Here is a 20,863-nt window from a genome sequence, read left to right on the forward strand (position 1 = left end):
AAAAATAAATGTAGAAAGTATTCAAAGAAAGAAATTTGTGAAATTCAAACTAATCAAACACATCGGCAACCAACACAACTAATGTTTATATACGGTTATTTAATAATATGGAGAGTATAGAATTCTGGAATTGGGTGAAATAGATCTGAATCTCTGAAATAAATATAACATTAAGTTGAAAGACTCATCTGAATACATTGGCAAAGAAGATGTATTTATAGATTTAGAAAACAGAATATTTATCTCAGATCATTAACAAAGATACAAGACTATGAATCACTAATACATCAAGGAAATATTTCACCTTGCGGCGTCAGATACTTTCATCGACTAATATGTATTGTTATGTAAATTTGTTTTTAACGTCAATATATAATCCCTATGGTCGTCCTGTACCTGTTACAAAGATAGTAGTGATATTAGAAAATGTTCAAATGCACAAAACACACAATTATCAAGATAAAGATCAACACAACAAGATGAAGTGTATGGCAGTTACCCACGTGCAGGCTAACAACGCAGCAAGATGATGTGTATGGCAGTTACCCACGTACAGGCTAACAACGCAGCAAGATGAAGTGTATGACAGTTACCCACGTGCAGGCTTACAACGCATCAAGTTGAAGTGTATGACAGTTACCCACGTGCAGGCTAACAACGCAGCAAGATGAAGTGTATGACAGTTACCCACGTGCAGGCTAATAACGCAACAAGATGAAGTGTATGGCAGTTACCCACGTGCAGGCTTACAACGAATCGAGTTGAAGTGTATGACAGTTACCCACGTGCAGGCTTACAACGAATCAAGTTGAAGTGTATGACAGTTACCCACGTGCAGGCTTACAACGCATCAAGATGAAGTGTATGACAGTTACCCACGTGCAGGCTTACAACGCATCAAGTTGAAGTGTATGACAGTTACCCACGTGCAGACTAACAACGCATCAAGTTGAAGTGTATGACAGTTACCCACGTGCAGGCTAACAACGCATCAAGTTGAAGTGTATGACAGTTACCCACGTGCAGGCTTACATCGCAGCAAGATGAAGTGTATGGCAGTTACCCACGTGCAGGCTAACAACGCAGCAAGATGAAGTGTATGGCAGTTACCCACGTGCAGACTAACAACGCATCAAGTTGAAGTGTATGACAGTTACCCACGTGCAGGCTAACAACGCATCAAGTTGAAGTGTATGACAGTTACCCACGTGCAGGCTTACATCGCAGCAAGATGAAGTGTATGGCAGTTACCCACGTGCAGGCTAACAACGCAGCAAGATGAAGTGTATGGCAGTTACCCACGTGCAGGCTAACAACGCATCAAGATGAAGTGTATGGCAGTTACCCACGTGCAGGCTAACAATGCAGCAAGCTGGCGTGTATGACAGTTACCCACGTGCAGGCTTACAACGCAGCAAGTTGAAGTGTATGGCAGTTACCCATATGTAGGCTAACAACGCAGCAAGTTGAAGTGTATGGCAGTTACCCATATGTAGGCTAACAACGCAGCAAGATGAAGTGTATGGCAGTTACCCATTTGTAGGCTAACAACGCAGCAAGATGACGTGTATGGCAGTTACCCATTTGTAGGCTAACAACGCAGCAAGATGAAGTGTATGGCAGTTACCCACGTGCAGGCTAATGTCGCAACAAGATGAAGTGTATGGCAGTTACCCACGTGCAGGCTAATGTCGAAACAAGATGAAGTGTATGGCAGTTACCCACGTGCAGGATAACAACGCAGCAAGATGACGTGTATGTCAGTTACCCACGTGCAGGCTAATGTCGCAACAAGATGAAGTGTATGGCAGTTACCCACGTGCAGGCTAATAACGCAGCAAGATGACGTGTATGGCAGTTACCCACGTGCAGGCTAATGTCGCAACAAGATGAAGTGTATGGCAGTTACCCATGTGCAGGCTAACAACGCAGCAAGATGAAGTGTATGGCAGTTACCCACGTGCAGGCTAACAACACAACAAGATGATGTGTATGGCAGTTACCCACGTGCAGGCTTACAACGAATCGAGTTGAAGTGTATGACAGTTACCCACGTGCAGGCTAACAACACAACAAGATGAAGTGTATGGCAGTTACCCACGTGCAGGCTAACAACACAACAAGATGAAGTGTATGGCAGTTACCCACGTGCAGGCAAACAACACAACAAGATGATGTGTATGGCAGTTACCCACGTGCAGGCTAACAATGCAGCAAGATGAAGTGTATGGCAGTTACCCACGTGCAGGCTAATGTCGAAACAAGATGAAGTGTATGGCAGTTACCCACGTGCAGGATAACAACGCAGCAAGATGACGTGTATGGCAGTTACCCACGTGCAGGCTAATGTCGCAACAAGATGAAGTGTAAGGCAGTTACCCACGTGCAGGCTAATGTCGCAACAAGATGAAGTGTATGGCAGTTACCCACGTGCAGGCTAATGTCGCAACAAGATGAAGTGTATGGCAGTTACCCACGTGCAGGCTAATGTCGCAACAAGATGAAGTGTATGGCAGTTACCCACGTGCAGGCTAATAACGCAACAAGATGAAGTGTATGGCAGTTACCCACGTGCAGGCTAATGTCGAAACAAGATGAAGTGTATGGCAGTTACCCACGTGCAGGCTAATAACGCAGCAAGATGAAGTGTATGGCAGTTACCCACGTGCAGGCTAACAACACAACAAGATGAAGTGTATGGCAGTTACCCACGTGCAGGCTAACAACGCAGCAAGATGAAGTGTATGGCAGTTACCCACGTGCAGGCTAACAACACAACAAGATGAAGTGTATGGCAGTTACCCACGTGCAGGCTAACAACGCAGCAAGATGAAGTGTATGGCAGTTACCCACGTGCAGGCTAACAACGCAGCAAGATGAAGTGTATGGCAGTTACCCACGTGCAGGCTAACAACGCAGCAAGATGAAGTGTATGGCAGTTACCCACGGTGAGGCTAACAACGTAGCAAGATGAAGTGTATGGCAGTTACCCACTTGCAGGCTAACAACGCAGCAAGATGAAGAATATGGAAGTTACCCACGTGTAGGCTAATGTCGCAACAAGATGACGTGTATGGCAGTTACCCACTTGTAGGCTAACAACGCAGCAAGATGATGTGTGTGTGTCAGTTACGCGTCATCTTGGAAAATATCAAGAAGTATGTGTCAGTTAGTTACGTGTAAGCTAAGAACGTATCGTGATGAAATGTATAGGATTTATGTTTGAGACAGAATATTTTTTTATACACAGAAATAAAGAATTATTAGGAACCAAGTATTTTAGAACATCCAGTATCCAGTGAACGATTCATTTTTATTTAGGTTCAACCTGAGGACAAATTAATTTATATACTATTAATTAAAAAAATTCCAGCCCATCTGAATATCAAATGGTCGGCCCCTACGCAGCAAAAACAATGGTTGAAGTTACCTACAAATCTGTACACCCCAGTCATGTCACGCTAGACATGCAGTTGTTGCTACCACAGCAATTATTAGTATTGTTATCATGCGATAGTAAAATTATTCCTTTATAAATTGGACGTCAGTACACGAGCCATGTAGAGTGAGTATTGTGTACACTGTATGTTCTATCAACATGCAGTGGATAAAGGAGGGGAATCCCACGAATTGTTTTGTAGCTGTTGACTCAGAAAATCCTATGACGCTTGCATCGAAAATATACAAAGTTACTGGCAAATATATATGAAAAGGTAATGGTGTATGTACGCAGAGACGGTACTCTCAGATGAATCTGGATGTAATTTTGGTGTTAGAAGAGGTTGTATATTAAATTATTTTTTGTTGTCTTTCTTTGGTAAGGGGCCGCTTTAATAACGGGCGTGCAGCATAATATGATATCAATATATTGTTAAAATCATCTTACAGTCATTCGCTGATGAAATTGTTAATATGGTTCTAGTACTTCTGATGACTTGCATAATAAGTGTTAACACAAAAAGGCAAAAATTTGCGTTCTTAAGATAAATGAAAGTAATTTAGCAAAATAAGAGAATGTTATTACAAAGGGAATCCTTTAGATGTAGGTGCACGTTAGTGGAAAGTTGCAGACAATAATACTCAAACTTCATTAGTTTGAGGAGAGTGTGGCAGATTTCGTCATCAAATCCCCTGTCATATATCCCACAGTAGGACATGATGTTATACGATAGCTGTAGAAAATATAATTGGGCTTTGTTTGACATAAACCATGAATCAAAGGTAAAGTATCCCGAACGCTTTGTTAAAACTGTTACTTAGACTCTCAAAAGATGTGAATATAAAATTAGTACTCGTCTCCAACGCTATTTACACAGAGGAGATTTTTTTAAAATTAGGAACCAAGTATTTGTTTTCAGAACATCCAGTCTCCAGTGACAGATTTATTTTTATTTTGGTTCAACCTGAGGATAAATTAATTTGTTAATATATTATTACGAAAAGACATTCCAGACCCCCAGATACCAACTGGTCGGTCCCTACAATAGTGGTTTTCAATATTATTTTTATATCTAACTTACAAATCGGAAAGCTTTCTTCTTACAACGTTTCTAAATATAACCAAAGTAGCCCTTTCTGTGTTTAGGTCTCTTCAAATGATCTAGCTTTCCTAACAGGCAGACAGATACAAGTTCCTAGAGGAAATAGAACATGTGAATGTAGAACTCCAACAATATTGAAGATGCGCATCGTGTACTCTTATGTACCCTTTGTATCAGCAATTGCGGAAGAAATATTTTCATATAGCCATAATTTATTACCGAACATAACAACCTGTGTCTGCTGTCAATTACAATGCATATCTTAGTCCATACACTGCCGGACAAAACAAAGTATACACATGAAAATTGATTTTGACCAAATACTTAGAAAATTTGGTGAAAACAAATTACGAGGCTGAAAAAAACCCCAAAACACTGCAATCTTAAGATCCAAAACACAATTGTGACACCTATGTCAATTGTATCACCATCGAATAACCATTTGTTGTTTGTGTCATTTTTAGCCACCATCAACTATGGATGTACACTTTTTTTGGCCCGGCAGTATAAATGCTAAGAAATACTGGAACACTAATTTTAGCAGTTGAATTTTACGTACCGTGTATATATCCAATATTATATACATTTTGTACTACAGGCGTGTAACCTATAAACATCAGTTTATTTACTAAATATTCTGGATATTAACAGATTACTTTTTTTCTTTTGTACCAGCTATTGCCATACCTTCACTTTCCCACTTTCTAGTCAACATAAGCGGTATTGTGTAGATACTTTATTTTGTATCATGAGTATAACTTTTCCTTTCCAAGTCAGCATACATATGGTGTGTAGATAATATATATATATTTCATATAAACAGTAAACATACGGGGGTAGTGTGTACAGAGTTTACTCTGTATTAAATTTTTAAAACCTTTCATTTCCAAGACAACATCAAAGATATTTACTGTGTACATATTGTATTCTGTATTACCTACTCGTATATATTATTGAACTTTACATTTTACACTGACAACGATTATTTATTGATTTATTTATTTGTAACGACAAAAATATATCCTATGTCAAATTTACACTGTTGCAGTTTAATTTGATAACATTCTCAATACATACTGTCAAAGATCACGATGAAATGTCAAGAGTAAAATGTCCAACTCCAAGGTGTACTTGGACAAACAGCCATTTTGTAAGCACAATATTGCCATTTGGGGAAGGGGAAAATAACTGATAACATAATCTTACTATTACGCTGTACATGTATTTTATTAAAGCGAGGTGCTTCAACTATTCCATGAGAAGACAATATATAGTAGGTATATCAAAACTCGCAAATATTGTAGCGCCAAAGTGCCTGAGAGAGTCACAAATTAATGAAAAAGTTTAGCATATGTTGTTATTCTGCTGTTCACTGATAATTGCAACATATATCAGCCGCAGTGCTTGTCGGGGGATTCTTGTACCTCTACCTCTTGATACATTCATCTTCTAATTTAACAACATAGGTAAAATATATGAAATACAATTAAAATATTCCATTATGGTTACACGGTGAATTTGCTGAATGATGCAAACGTGAAAACTATTGTCTACTAAACGTATGAAGAGTAGAGATAGATTAGTAGAATGCCGTACCGGTGTAGGAGGCTCAAATGACTCCCCAAGCTCAGACAACTCTAGTTATTTGAGCTTATACTCAGATGACTCCCCTTAGGCCCAAACGACTCCCCCGTCGTAGGCTCAGATAACTCCCCAGGCTCAAATGACTCCCCCATTTGTTTTGAAGAATACAAATGTTTTGACACTAATTGTGCAACAGTCTGTGAATGTCGTACACAAATAATATATTTTCGATGATACAGCATGGTATTTTCGAAGATTGCACCCCATTTATTTTGCATAAAGTAAAATTACCAGCTTTTTGCATAATAAGTTTTTATGTGATAAATTTGAAGGACATTATCAAGTCATTTCGTTTAAACTGTTTAAATACTGTTACACATCAACTTTATTTTCTGACATAATGGCTGGATATGATGTCATATTGACAGCAATATTTGTTTAACTTAGAAAAGATTCGTATTCATTATTCTAATTTACTAACTTTGTATTTCAAGTAATACTGCACCTGATGTTTGATTGTAATGTCTGTAATATTTTTTAGAAAGATAATTATGTTGGCACTATAACCTATTTGACAATCTTATTTCTTCATGTAAAATGTTGATATGTATGCATGAAATGTAACAAAATTAATGGAAATCTATATTGTTCAAAACAATTAAAGATATGTTAAAAAATATGTAAAGATTATTTTTATCGTCAAATTACCTTTAAGTGAAGTTAAAGTGTGCTTTGTGTTCAGAAATTATTTCCTTGTGATCGAAGTCGGCGCGGTTATTATTTTATTAGGTAATAGGTGGTTGATACACGTACGTCTCGTAATTATACACAAAAACTAATCGTCTTGTAAATTATAATATATTACGATTTTTATTAATGTTACCTATTGTTTTTAATGCAGCGACTCGCCGAGTTACAATACACTAAATCTCGGTAACTGCGCATTATAAACTGTGAGTAAATAAAATCAGATATATTTACCTACCAGGTGAATTTTATAATAAGCTGTACAACGTAGTATTTGTTGTTTGTGAATCAAAATTTACAAAGTATTTAGGGAATTTGTTTTACCTGACCGGAAGAGGTCATATAATACAAATGCGAGTCTATGATTTTAAAAGGAAGTGTGAGTGGATAGTCTGTTTGACAAATCTAACAAATGGTAGTCATAATCTCACAACCACTATACACTGTATACACATTTGCTCTGTTCTTTCAATCTCAACCCTTGACCAGTAATTGACTAGATCGTATTGACGAATGTTGCCTCATCGACCAATGTTGTTTTAACATGTAGGATCGTCTACTGGGATTTTGAGCAGGAAATTCTCATAATGACTTACAATGTTGAAAAACAACTTTGTAAAGATTAAATTCTCGAATATCAGGAGAACTATAGAGATGATGATATTTATGACGACACAGAACTTTGTACGCGTATTGTGTCGATTTGAAAAATGGATTCTGATAAGATGAAGTAGGATTTAGATGAGATCCGTTCCTACCTCTCCACATAAACCTATCCAGATTGGTGTACAGGTATCAGAGGACTGAAGGCAAACTTCAGAAGGAAGGCTTCTAACTTCATGATCCTTATTTCGGAACTGCTTTACAAGCATAAGATAGCTAGAAACTCGTCAGAAGGTAAGTTTTCAACAAGTTTTGCGTTAGTTGTTGGGATAGTTGTAATGACACGGCGTTACCTCCCCTTATCTTACATTCGACATCTGGCGTGAGGTCGATAACTTTGAGCCTGATACTCAAGAATCGGATATAGAATATGGGGAGCAGTTTGAGCCTGATATTAAAGAATCAGATATAGAATTGGGGGAGTAGATTGAGCCTGATACTCAAGAATCGGATATAGAATAGCAATTTGAGCCTGATATTAAAGAATCGTATATAGAACAATGGGAGTAGTTTGAGCCTGATATTAAAGAATCAGATATAGAATAAATGAGGTTAGTTTGAGTCTTATATTAAAGAATCGGATGTAATACAGGGGGAATCGTTTGAGCCTGATACTCAAGAATTGGATATAGAACAGGGGGAGTAGTTTGAGCCTGATATAACAAAAATTGGATAAAGAATAGGGGGAGTAGTTCGAGCCTGATATGAAAGAATCGGATATAGAAAGGGGAGTAGTTTGAGCCTGCTACTCAAGAATCGGATATAGAAAGGGGAGTAGTTTGAGCCTGCTACTCAAGAATCGGATACAGAATAGGGGGAGTAGTTTGAGCTTGATATGAAAGAATCGGATAAAGAATTGGGGGAGTAGTTTGAGCCTGCTATTCAAGAATCGGATATAGAATTGGGGGAGTAGTTTGAGCCTGCTATTCAAGAATCGGATATAGAATTGGGGGAGTAGTTTGAGCTTGATATTAAAGAATCGGATATAGAATAGGGGGAGTAGTTTGAGCCTGATATGAAAGAATCGGATATAGAATAGGGGGAGTAGTTTGAGCCTGCTATTCAAGAATCGGATATAGAATTGGGGGAATAGTTTGAACTTGATATTAAAGACTCGGATATAGAATAGGGGGAGTAGTTTGAGCTTGATATGAAAGAATCGGATATAGAATAGGGGGAGTAGTTTGAGCCTGATATGAAAGAATCGGATATAGAATAGGGGGAGTAGCTTTAGCTTGACATGAAAGAATCGGATATAGAATAGGGGGAGTAGTTTGAGCCTGATATGAAAGAATCGGATATAGAATAGGGGGAGTAGTTTGAGCCTGATATGAAAGAATCGGATATAGAATAGGGGGAGTAGTTTGAGCCTGATATGAAAGAATCGGATATAGAACAGGGGGAGTAGTTTGAGCCTGATATGAAAGAATCGGATATAGAATAGGGGGAGTAGTTTGAGCCTGATATGAAAGAATCGGATATAGAATAGGGGGAGTAGTTTGAGCCTGATATGAAAGAATCGGATATAGAATAGGGGGAGTAGTTTGAGCCTGATATGAAAGAATCGGATGTTATACAGGGGGAGTAGTTTGAGCTTGATATGAAAGAATCGTTCCTTCCTGTAGTGTGATTGTGCATCAGCATGTATTAGTGCTATTTGATCAGACAACTAGACACTCAAGTCCATAACATGAGACGAGTGAGTGAGTGAGTATGGTTTTACGCCGCTTTTATCAATATTCCAGCAATATCACGGCGGGGGACACCAGAAATGGGCTTCACACATTGTACCCATGTCGGTAAATTTGCCTCCTCTCATCTAAAGTCAGGTTACGTCACTTTCTCGCTGCCATCCTGCATTACAAATTAAATCAAATAAATTATAACATAATTAACTAGAAGTTGAAATGATTTGCAGAGACTTATCTCTAGAACATTGATTTTGGCAGATATTATTTTGCAAAAAGCACATTGTATCGAAAAACCAATTCAACCGCATTTACAGTTAACATTTTTCTCAAAATCATTTTTTCAGACACATTATTAGAGGCCAAAGGTTAGCTACAAAAATTACAGAATAGAATAGATGTTAACTTACCCTTTGATGCTGCATACAATCTTCTCCGTGCTTCTGACGACTGATAGGTGACACCGGGGAGAGTGGATACAAAACTTAATATACATGTAAAGTTGGCAAATTTCGGTTAAGTTTGGTACATTTGCATATAAGGTTAGTATGCATATCTAAAAAAAACCAATAGATTGGAAAATAAAATAATCTAAGGTATCAAAACGCAGTGCTTAACTTTAAGAAAGTGAAGTGAACAAACTTTTGGGATGCAGCTGTATACATTAATTTAAAACTATTTTACTTAGTAGATTTACTGCTAATAGATATCTTAGACATCTTATCTTTGAAATTCAATAAATTTGCTTTTTTCAGCACAATTTTACAGCATTTTAAACAAGGCGATGGTCATGTGATTGCGTGTTCCTTTCTTTTCCTTCATTTAACCGAGCATTGTTTTAGCAAATTTACCCATCCAGATTACTTTATACAAACTGTTGCAGAAATGTGTGATGGTTTAATAGACATAATCAAATTTAACAACAGTTCTTTCAATTTTCAATTACATAAAAAAAAACTCGTTAAAAATTATTTTGCCCCTCTGTTTGCAGCAATAAATTCGTCTGCTAGTGAGGCAAGACAACTAGTTACCTACTTCATGATCACTTCATGATCACTTCATGATCTTGTAACATTGATATTTGAGATGAAAAACAACTAAATACTACTTGTATATATACTTACACGCAAAAGAAACGCAATAACCATAACGGAACCATAAATTGAGTTTAAGCATGTAGTGAAGCCTGATGGTGTCATCAATAAAAACGCAACATAAAAAACCAATCGCCAAAACGCACCATTTCAATGAATATATGGGTATCATGCACCCATTTCTCGCGAAATCGAAAATGCACGAACTGTCACGAACTGTAGTGGGTATAAAACTGTGGCCGATTCTTGGACCTACCACTCCTTGGTCAACAATGCCACGCCTAACTCAAATTCAGAGAAACAAGGCTATCGGACGTTTGGAAGCTGGATAGTCTGTCCAAGATGTTGCCCGTCATTTCAACGTTAACATACCACAATTTACCGTCTCCTGCATCGATACAATGCTACACAGACCACAGATCTAGGGTCTCCACACCTCGACAAGATCGGCAGATTACCCGTCAACACCAGCGACATCCGTTCCTAACTGCAAGTGAAAGTGCTCGACAGACCATAGGAACACATAATCGACACATTAGCCGGGACACTGTGATCCGACGTCTCCGTTCCAACAACCTCAGATGTCGCCGCCCAGCACGTCGTCCTGTACTCCAACCACGGCATCAACAAGCACGACTTCAGTGGGCACAGGGTCATCACATTTGGCGTCATCGTGAGTGGAGGCGTGTCAACTTCTCTGATGAAAGTCGCTTTTGTGTCTCCCATGCAGACGGAAGAGTCAGAATTTGGCGGCGTCGAGGTGATCGTTTCGCTGACAGAAACGTTGTGGAAAGGGATAAATGGGGTGGACCTAGCGTCATGATATGGGCAGGGATTGGACTTAATGCGAGACTTGGACCCATGTGCTTTCTGAATGTTGATCAAGGTCGGGGACACGGCGTCACTGCTCAGCGGTATATCGACCAAGTGATCACTGATCAGACCCCACGTTGTTCCATTTTTTGCACAACATCAACAACACATTTTCCAGCAGGACAACGTTCTTCCCCATGTTGCCAGAGCTACCATGGCCTTTCTGCAACAACACAACATCCGTGTTCTACCGTTGCCGGCCCTCAGCCCTGATCTGAACCCCATCGAACACTTGTGGGATGAGGTTCAAAGGCGTCTGCACAATGTGCGCCCAATCCCTACAACTGCCGTGGTCACACCAGGTATTGACTGACATTTTGGGTATTGACCCGAAACTGTGTTATCCCTTAACATTTGAAAAAAAAACAATTATGTCATCTGGCTTTTAATCCATTTAACTGTTTTCAGACAAATTTTTGTCAATCTTGCCCTATTAGTATTTCTTGTCTTTACTGTTGAAAATAAATAACATGTATACTGCATACTCGACTTGCGTTTCTTTTGCGTGTGAGTATATAAGTACTTAACATTGATACTTGAGAGGATAGACACAGTGTACTTGTGTATATCAATATGAAACATGGACATTAACAAAAAACAACAACTCGATACATACTTCAAGATATAAGCTTGTAGCATTGTTACTTGAGATGAAAAGCAACACGACACTTATTTGTATATAAGCTTGTAGCATTGTGATTTCAGATGAAAAAAAACCATCTAGCTGGATACCTACTTGTATATATAAGCTTGTAACAATAATACTTGATATAAAAAACCCATCTAGATACCTACTTCCATATATAAGCTTATAACGTTAATACTTGAAATGAAAGACAACTAAATACCTACTTTGTTACAACTAGATACTTAGTGTACTCGTCTGTAGCCTTATACACCAGTCGTTAACTAGGCATGTACACATTTTACTAAATAGAGGTGCTATACATTTATAGAAATGTTTATATTCCCGAAATCCCGCGTTGGGCATACACAATACTGAGTGGCAATTGTCACATTCCGAGGGATTAAAGAGAGTCTCGTGTGCTGATTTCTGTCTTGATGGTTGATCGAATACTGAACAACTGACCCCATCTTCCATACCTTGGACACAATACTTTCTTTTTTGTTTTTATTCATGGCATAACCTGTAATGATGTTGATATATATTTCCTATTTTTTGACAGAACAATTTTGTTTATGCTGTATTTTTTCCCTGCAAGGGTAAATGCAATCTCATTAAAATCAGATCTTAGCTCTCGCAAACAAAGTTTGTTTAGCTGAAGCGAGAACTGACATCTAATTTTAATGAGATTGGGGTTAATGATGCTTAATGGACATTTCACGTCAAGCCAACAACTGTTTCAGTCACATTACAGCGGAACAAGTGGAATCAATAACCTTGTCCAAGGACACGACACTCTGACTTGCATGCTATTGTATTGGAAAAATTTGAAATGATTATCAATAAATAATTGTTACAGGCATACTGTCTATCATGCTCATATCTCGATGTCAAGGATTATGTTTGTGCTCACGAAATACTCTGTATTGATGAGGATGGCCATATTGCTGTCGATACTTTTTATTGAGGATTAGATTATTTCTTTCTAGCAGATGGAGGCTGAGATTTTGTTTTTAAACAAAATAATGAGCTGTGGGTTTTCAAAACAACAAGTAATATAGTGATTCTAGTAATGACAGGGGGTATTCCGTCGAGTGTTTATGCGAATGTCCGAATGGTGATTTCTGTTTACTAGTAATGTACAGAAGGGTACTGGTTTGTTCACAAACTACACAGTCAGCACAGAGTACTTAAGCCTATGGCGAAACATCCTCCAGAAATTGCACGTGTGTTGTTGCACATGTCATTAATGTCACAGTAACATCAATGGCTTGTCGATGACATGTACATTTCACCAAGTTCACTGTTTAAACGTTGACGTGTGCGGCTGATTTCCCACATCGTCGCCTCATTACAATCCCATTTCAGTCCAACACTGTGGGGGATTATGTCATTTCACATGTATAAGTTGTTTACACAGGGTTCCTTACGCACAGAACAAGACATTTGCTTTCTCCCAGTGCACAAAATACGAATAAATGTCTCATATGTTTCAAATGAGACCTATCCGAAATAAACAATCTCGTCCCCTGTGATTGTTTATTATCAACAGTTGTACGAGCACTCTCATGCTGGTGTAGACATTGCTCTGTGGCTGTCACAGCAGGCCGGTACCTGTAACTGCAAACACCGGTTAAACGTCGACCCTGAGTGAGGCGGGAAAACTAGTGGACTCTGCTGTTTGGTTCACTGTCAATTACGTTACAAGACAAAGTGCATGTTGTAAGCTAGCATTGACGCTTTTTGACCGCGGAACGCCCATTCGTGTCAGTGTGGTGCTTCGACACAAAGCTTCATGATCTGATCATTATAGCTCATTATTCCTCAAGTCATGTAATACTTTTCTTCAGCTTTACAAGTTTACAAGATAATTAACCTAATATTTATTTCCGTAATAATGGGATGCGAAAATTTTGAACGGATCAGACACATCATGTTTTTGGAAGTTTGACAAGTTTAGTGATAGTTTGGATTGGCTTATTGTATTCCCCTGTTTTAGTGGCTGACAATCGTGATGCATGTTTAATAGGTTCGAATAATTAATCTAAATAAACTAAAATTGATGGATGTTTGATTCTGTCCTATTTCCCGTATTATTCTGGTGATTGGATAAGTGTAAAGCGGTAAAGCTGATACCAGAGGGTAGATACGGCAGCCCGGCACCTCCTGTACTGAGCTGTGGGGAGGTTAAGGGACTCCGTCACGTTGCTAGTGTGCTGACATGTAGTCTCACCATGTTCTCTGGCAATTTCAAGAAGGTCCTGCAAGTATCGTCTGCAGCGTCATGTAGGACTTCTGAACTCTCGCAAGCCTTCGCTCAAAGGGAAGGTCATCCGCAGGTTAAGCATGAGGCGGGATATTGTCGCCCTGGAGTAATAAGGACAGTATTGTGTAACATAGCCTCTGAAGAGCCCCCATCTAACTGCGGTCGCATGGTACAGTATCAATCGTTCTTGAATGCCAGCAGTCGGCCATAAAACGATGGACTGGCTCGACTTTCAAAGCTCCTGTGGGGAAGCGCCAAGTTAATACGATGTACTTACATACGAAATGATCTCATGCATGACCTTCCGCATTTGTTGAGGAGGCAGGGAGGATAATTGTCGCTAAATATACCGCACCTAGGGCAAGCATATTGGTCACATATGCTCCCATCACGGCGGCAGGACAGTAATTGTCTTCGTGTAGTAATTACACGTATTTATTGCGTTGTAAGAAAGCTCCGTCATCGTGTTATCATGACAAAATCATATGGTAGCGTGTCTGCTAATATGGTTAACAGTCTTTTTCTATTCCAAAATACGACCTCGGAAGTTGGCAGCGTAAAATAGGTATTGTCTTAGTGCTCATCAAATGCTGGATTTTCTCTTCACATTGGCATCAGTTACACTTGTTCAGTGTTGATGATTTCCACATGCACGACCGCCAGCGCTAGAACCGAACACAAACACCAAGACGGATGAAATAGTGTGTGTATCTCCCTGTACATCTCACTGCAGTGTTTGCGGGCTTGTGTTCTACGTCATTAAGTCTTACGGTACACACAGATATGGTGATTAACTGCTACTTATTGCAACATTAACAATGCTAGTATCCAGGCAATATCGCAAAGAGTTTTCCAACAGCGTATGTGTTCACAATGATGATTATAACAGCAGGTTTAAACAGTTCGACAAGAGTAGAGGCTACTGGGAATTCAAACATTCTCTTGTACACGATAAGACGAACGTAACATTGATAATAATCTGAGGGCCAAAAGAAACGTTACCAACATTAACTGATTTGCCACTTTGAAACAAAGATGCCAACCTGTTCAAAAACAGTAAAGAACACATCTCACGAATACAGCCTTCATGTTCTCTGTCGTTCTTTGCACGTGCTTTGCTTTGCTTTGCTTTGCGTGCGTGCATGCATGCGTAGGTGCGTGCGTGAGTGCGTGCGTGCGTGTGTGTATTAGGCCGGACTAATGTCGGTTTTATAGTGCTACCAGCCCACTAAGATACCATGCCGCAGTTTAAAATGGATATCCCATTCTGAAAGAGTATACTGACGGAGAGCCGACCAGTCCTTGTTTTATCTCTTTAAAGCCGAACGCCAGACAGGGTAACAACAAGAACTATATTTTAACGTCTTGGTGTGACGCGACCGGCGATCAAACCACCGACCTTCCGCTATCTGAGCAGATTATCCATCCACTAAATCAGAAAGGCGGTCCAACTGTTTTGAAAAACGGCTCGTGGTATAAAACATAAATTAATACAACCCCATGTACCCCTCGTCTTTGGATATCCTAAACGACGTACTAAAATGTGTCTGAATGACCAACTTGTTGAACATTGCATTTGAGTTACATGCAATGTCTGAATGACCAACTTGTTGAACATTGTAATGTAGTGACATACAACGTCTGAATGACCAACTTGTTGAACATTGTAATGTAGGTACATACACTTTCTGAATGACCAACTTGTTGAACATTGTAATGTAGGTACATACACTTTCTGAATGACCAACTAGTTGAACGTTGTAATGTAGTTACATGCAGTGTCTGAATGACCAACTTGTTGAACATTGTAATGTAGTTACATGCACTTTCTGAATGACCAACTTGTTGAACATTGTAATGTAGTTATATGCAGTGTCCGAATTGCCAACGTGTTGAACATTGTAATGTAGTTACATGCAGTGTCTGAATGACCAACTTGTTGAACATTGTAATGTAGTTATATGCAGTGTTCGAATTGCCAACGTGTTGAACATTGTAATGTAGTTACATGCAGTGTCTGAATGACCAACTTGTTGAACATTGTAATGTAGTTACACGCAGTGTCTGAATTGCCAACGTGTTGAACATTGTAATGTAGTTACATGCTCTTTCTGAATGACCAACTTGTTGAACATTGTAATGTAGTTATATGCAGTGTCTGAATTGCCAACTTGTTGAACATTGTAATGTAGTTACATGCAGTGTCTGAATGACCAACTTGTTGAACATTGTAATGTAGTTACATGCAGTGTCTGAATTGCCAACGTGTTGAACATTGTTATGTAGGTACATGCACTTTCTGAATGACCAACTTGTTGAACATTGTAATGTCGTTATATGCAGTGTCTGAATTGCCAACTTGTTGAACATTGTAATGTAGTTATATTCAAAGTCTGAATGACCAACTTGTTGAACATTGTAATGTAGTGACATGCACTTTCTGAATGACAAACTTGTTGAACATTGTAATGTAGTTACATGCAATGTCTGAATGACCAATTTATTCAACATTATAATGTAGTTACATGCAATGTCTGAATGACCAACTTGTTGAACATTGTAATGTAGTGACATACAACGTCTGAATGACCAACTTGTTGAACATTGTAATGTAGTTAAATGCAGTGTCTGAATTGCCAACGTGTTGAACATTGTGATGTAGTTATATTCAAAGTCTGAATGACCAACTTGTTGAACATTGTAATGTAGTGACATGCACTTTCTGAATGACCAACTTGTTGAACATTGTAATGTAGATATATTCAAAGTCTGAATGACCAACTTGTTGAACATTGTAATGTAGTGACATGCACTTTCTGAATGACCAACTTGTTGAACATTGTAATGTAGTTAGATGCAATGTCTGAATGACCAGTTTATTCAACACAGTTATGTAGTTACATGCACTTTCTGAATGACCAACTTGTTGAACATTGTAATGTAGTTACATGCAGTGTTTGAATTGCCAACGTGTTGAACATTGTAATGTAGTTACATGCAGTGTCTGAATGACCAACTTGTTGAACATTGTAATGTAGTTACATACACTTTCTGAATGACCAACTTGTTGAACATTGTAATGTAGTTATATGCAGTGTCTGAATTGCCAACGTGTTGAAAATTGTAATGTAGTTATATGCAAAGTATGAATGACCAACTTGTTGAACATTGTAATGTAGTAACATGCACTTTCTGAATGACCAACTTGTTGAACATTGTAATGTAGTTACATGCAATGTCTGAATGACCAGTTTATTCAACACAGTTATGTAGTTACATGCACTTTCTGAATGACCAACTTGTTGAACATTGTAATGTAGTTACACGCAGTGTCTGAATTGCCAACGTGTTGAACATTGTAATGTAGTTACATGCAGTGTCTGAATGACCAACTTGTTGAACATTGTAATGTAGTTATATGCAGTGTTCGAATTGCCAACGTGTTGAACATTGTAATGTAGTTACATGCAGTGTCTGAATGACCAACTTGTTGAACATTGTAATGTAGTTACACGCAGTGTCTGAATTGCCAACGTGTTGAACATTGTAATGTAGGTACATGCACTTTCTGAATGACCAACTTGTTGAACATTGTAATGTAGTTATATGCAGTGTCTGAATTGCCAACGTGTTGAACATTGTAATGTAGTGACATGCAGTGTCTGAATGACCAACTTGTTGAACATTGTAATGTAGTTACACGCAGTGTCTGAATTGCCAACGTGTTGAACATTGTTATGTAGGTACATGCACTTTCTGAATGACCAACTTGTTGAACATTGTAATGTAGTTATATGCAGTGTCTGAATTGCCAACGTGTTGAACATTGTAATGTAGTTACATGCAGTGTCTGAATGACCAACTTGTTGAACATTGTAATGTAGTTACACGCAGTGTCTGAATTGCCAACGTGTTGAACATTGTTATGTAGGTACATGCACTTTCTGAATGACCAACTTGTTGAACATTGTAATGTAGATATATTCAAAGTCTGAATGACCAACTTGTTGAACATTGTAATGTAGTGACATGCACTTTCTGAATGACCAACTTGTTGAACATTGTAATGTAGTTAGATGCAATGTCTGAATGACCAGTTTATTCAACACAGTTATGTAGTTACATGCACTTTCTGAATGACCAACTTGTTCAACATTGTTTTGTAGTTACATGCAGTGTCTGAATGACCAACTTGTTGAACATTGTAATGTAGTTATATGCAGTGTTCGAATTGCCAACGTGTTGAACATTGTAATGTAGCTACATGCAGTGTCTGAATGACCAACTTGTTGAACATTGTAATGTAGTTACACGCAGTGTCTGAATTGCCAACGTGTTGAACATTGTAATGTAGGTACATGCACTTTCTGAATGACCAACTTGTTGAACATTGTAATGTAGTTATATGCAGTGTCTGAATTGCCAACGTGTTGAACATTGTAATGTAGTTACATGCAGTGTCTGAATGACCAACTTGTTGAACATTGTAATGTAGTTACACGCAGTGTCTGAATTGCCAACGTGTTGAACATTGTTATGTAGGTACATGCACTTTCTGAATGACCAACTTGTTGAACATTGTAATGTAGTTATATGCAGTGTCTGAATTGCCAACGTGTTGAACATTGTAATGTAGTTACATGCAGTGTCTGAATGACCAACTTGTTGAACATTGTAATGTAGTTACACGCAGTGTCTGAATTGCCAACGTGTTGAACATTGTTATGTAGGTACATGCACTTTCTGAATGACCAACTTGTTGAACATTGTAATGTAGATATATTCAAAGTCTGAATGACCAACTTGTTGAACATTGTAATGTAGTGACATGCACTTTCTGAATGACCAACTTGTTGAACATTGTAATGTAGTTAGATGCAATGTCTGAATGACCAGTTTATTCAACACAGTTATGTAGTTACATGCACTTTCTGAATGACCAACTTGTTCAACATTGTTTTGTAGTTACATGCAATGTCTGAATGACCAACTTGTTCAACATTGTATTCAACATTTAATTTAATTTATTCAACATTATAATGTAGTTACATGCAATGTCTGAATGACCAGTTTATTCAACATTATAATGTAGTTACATGCAGTGTCTGATTTGCCAACGTGTTGATCAGTGTAATGTAGGTAAGCGCAGTGTCTGAATGGCCAACTTGTTCAACACTGTAATGGAGCTACATGCAGTGTCTGAATGGCCAACTTGTTGAACATTGAAATGTAGTTACATGCAGTGTCTGAATGACCAGTTTATTCAACATTATAATGAACTGACATGCAATGTCTGAATGACCAATTTATTCAACATTATAATGTAGTGACATGCAATGTCTGAATGCCCAAACGTGTTCAACATTGTAATGTAGTTACATGCAATATCTAAATGACCAACTTGTTGAACATTGTTATGTAGTTACACGCAGTGTCTGAATTGCCAACGTGTTCAACATTGTAATGCAGTTACATTCAATGTCTGAATGACCAATTTATTCAACATTTTAAACGATAAAAGATACTGGAGGCGTCACGTGTACATAGAGTAATCAGATAACCGAGGACTGTGTCTGTCTTGTCACATGCTCTCCCCCATCCTACCCCCTCTGCCTGACTGTCTGTCATGTCACATGCTCTCCGTCCTCTTCCTGGCTGTATCTGTCATGTCACATGCTCTCTGTCCTCTTCCTGGCTGTGTCTGTCTTGTCACATGCTCTCTGTCCTCTGCCTGACTGTGTCTGTCATGTCACATGCTCTCTGTCCTCTGTCTGACTGTATCTGTCATGTCACATGCTCTACGTCCTCTGTCTGACTGTGTCTGTCATGTCACATGCTCTACGTCCTCTGCCTGACTGTGTCTGTCATGTCACATGCTCTCCGTCCTCTGCCTGACTGTGTCTGTCATGTCACAGGCTCTCTGTCCTCTTACTGACTGTGTCTGTCATGTCACATGCTCTCTATCCTCTGTCTGACTGTGTCTGTCATGTCACAGGCTCTACGTCCTCTGCCTGACTGTGCCTGTCATGTCACATGCTCTCTATCCTCTGTCTGACTGTGTCTGTCATGTCACAGGCTCTCTGTCCTCTTACTGACTGTATCTGTCATGTCACATGCTCTCTGTCCTCTTACTGATTGTATCTGTCTTGTCACATGCTCTCCGTTCTCTGTCTGACTGTGTCTGTCATGTCACATGCTCTCCGTCCTCTGCCTTACTGTGTCACTCATGTCACACGCTCTCTGTCCTCTGTCTGACTGTGTCTGTCATGTCACATGCTCTCTGTCCTCTGCCTGACTGTGTCTGTCATGTCACATGCTCTACGTCCTCTGCCTGACTGTGTCTGTCATGTCACATGCTCTCTATCCTCTGTCTGACTGTGTCTGTCATGTCACAGGCTCTCTGTCCTCTTACTGACTGTGTCTGTCTTGTCACATGCTCTCTGTCCTCTGCCTGACTGTGTCTGTCATGTCACATGCTCTCTGTCCTCTGTCTGACTGTATCTGTCATGTCACATGCTCTACGTCCTCTGTCTGACTGTGTCTGTCATGTCACATGCTCTACGTCCTCTGCCTGACTGTGTCTGTCATGTCACATGCTCTCCGTCCTCTGCCTGACTGTGTCTGTCATGTCACTGGCTCTCCGTCCTCTTACTGACTGTGTCTGTCATGTCACATGCTCTCCGTCCTCTGTCTGCGTGTGTCTGGCATGTCACGTGCTCTCTCTCCTCTGCCTGACTGTGTCTGTCCTGTCACATGCTCTCCGTCCTCTGTCTGCCTGTGTC

General features: G+C 39.2%; 1 long non-coding RNA gene across 2 annotated transcripts in view; it reads left to right on the forward strand.

Moving 5' to 3' along the window:
• The window catches only part of LOC124118862, a 54,370-nt gene that overhangs the window by 14,145 nt on the left and 19,362 nt on the right, over positions 1–20,863 (forward strand). The window lies entirely within an intron of this gene.

This window comes from Haliotis rufescens, unplaced genomic scaffold (genome assembly GCF_023055435.1).
Source record: "Haliotis rufescens isolate VD_foot unplaced genomic scaffold, xgHalRufe1.0.p SCAF_3, whole genome shotgun sequence".
NCBI lineage: Eukaryota > Metazoa > Mollusca > Gastropoda > Lepetellida > Haliotidae > Haliotis > Haliotis rufescens.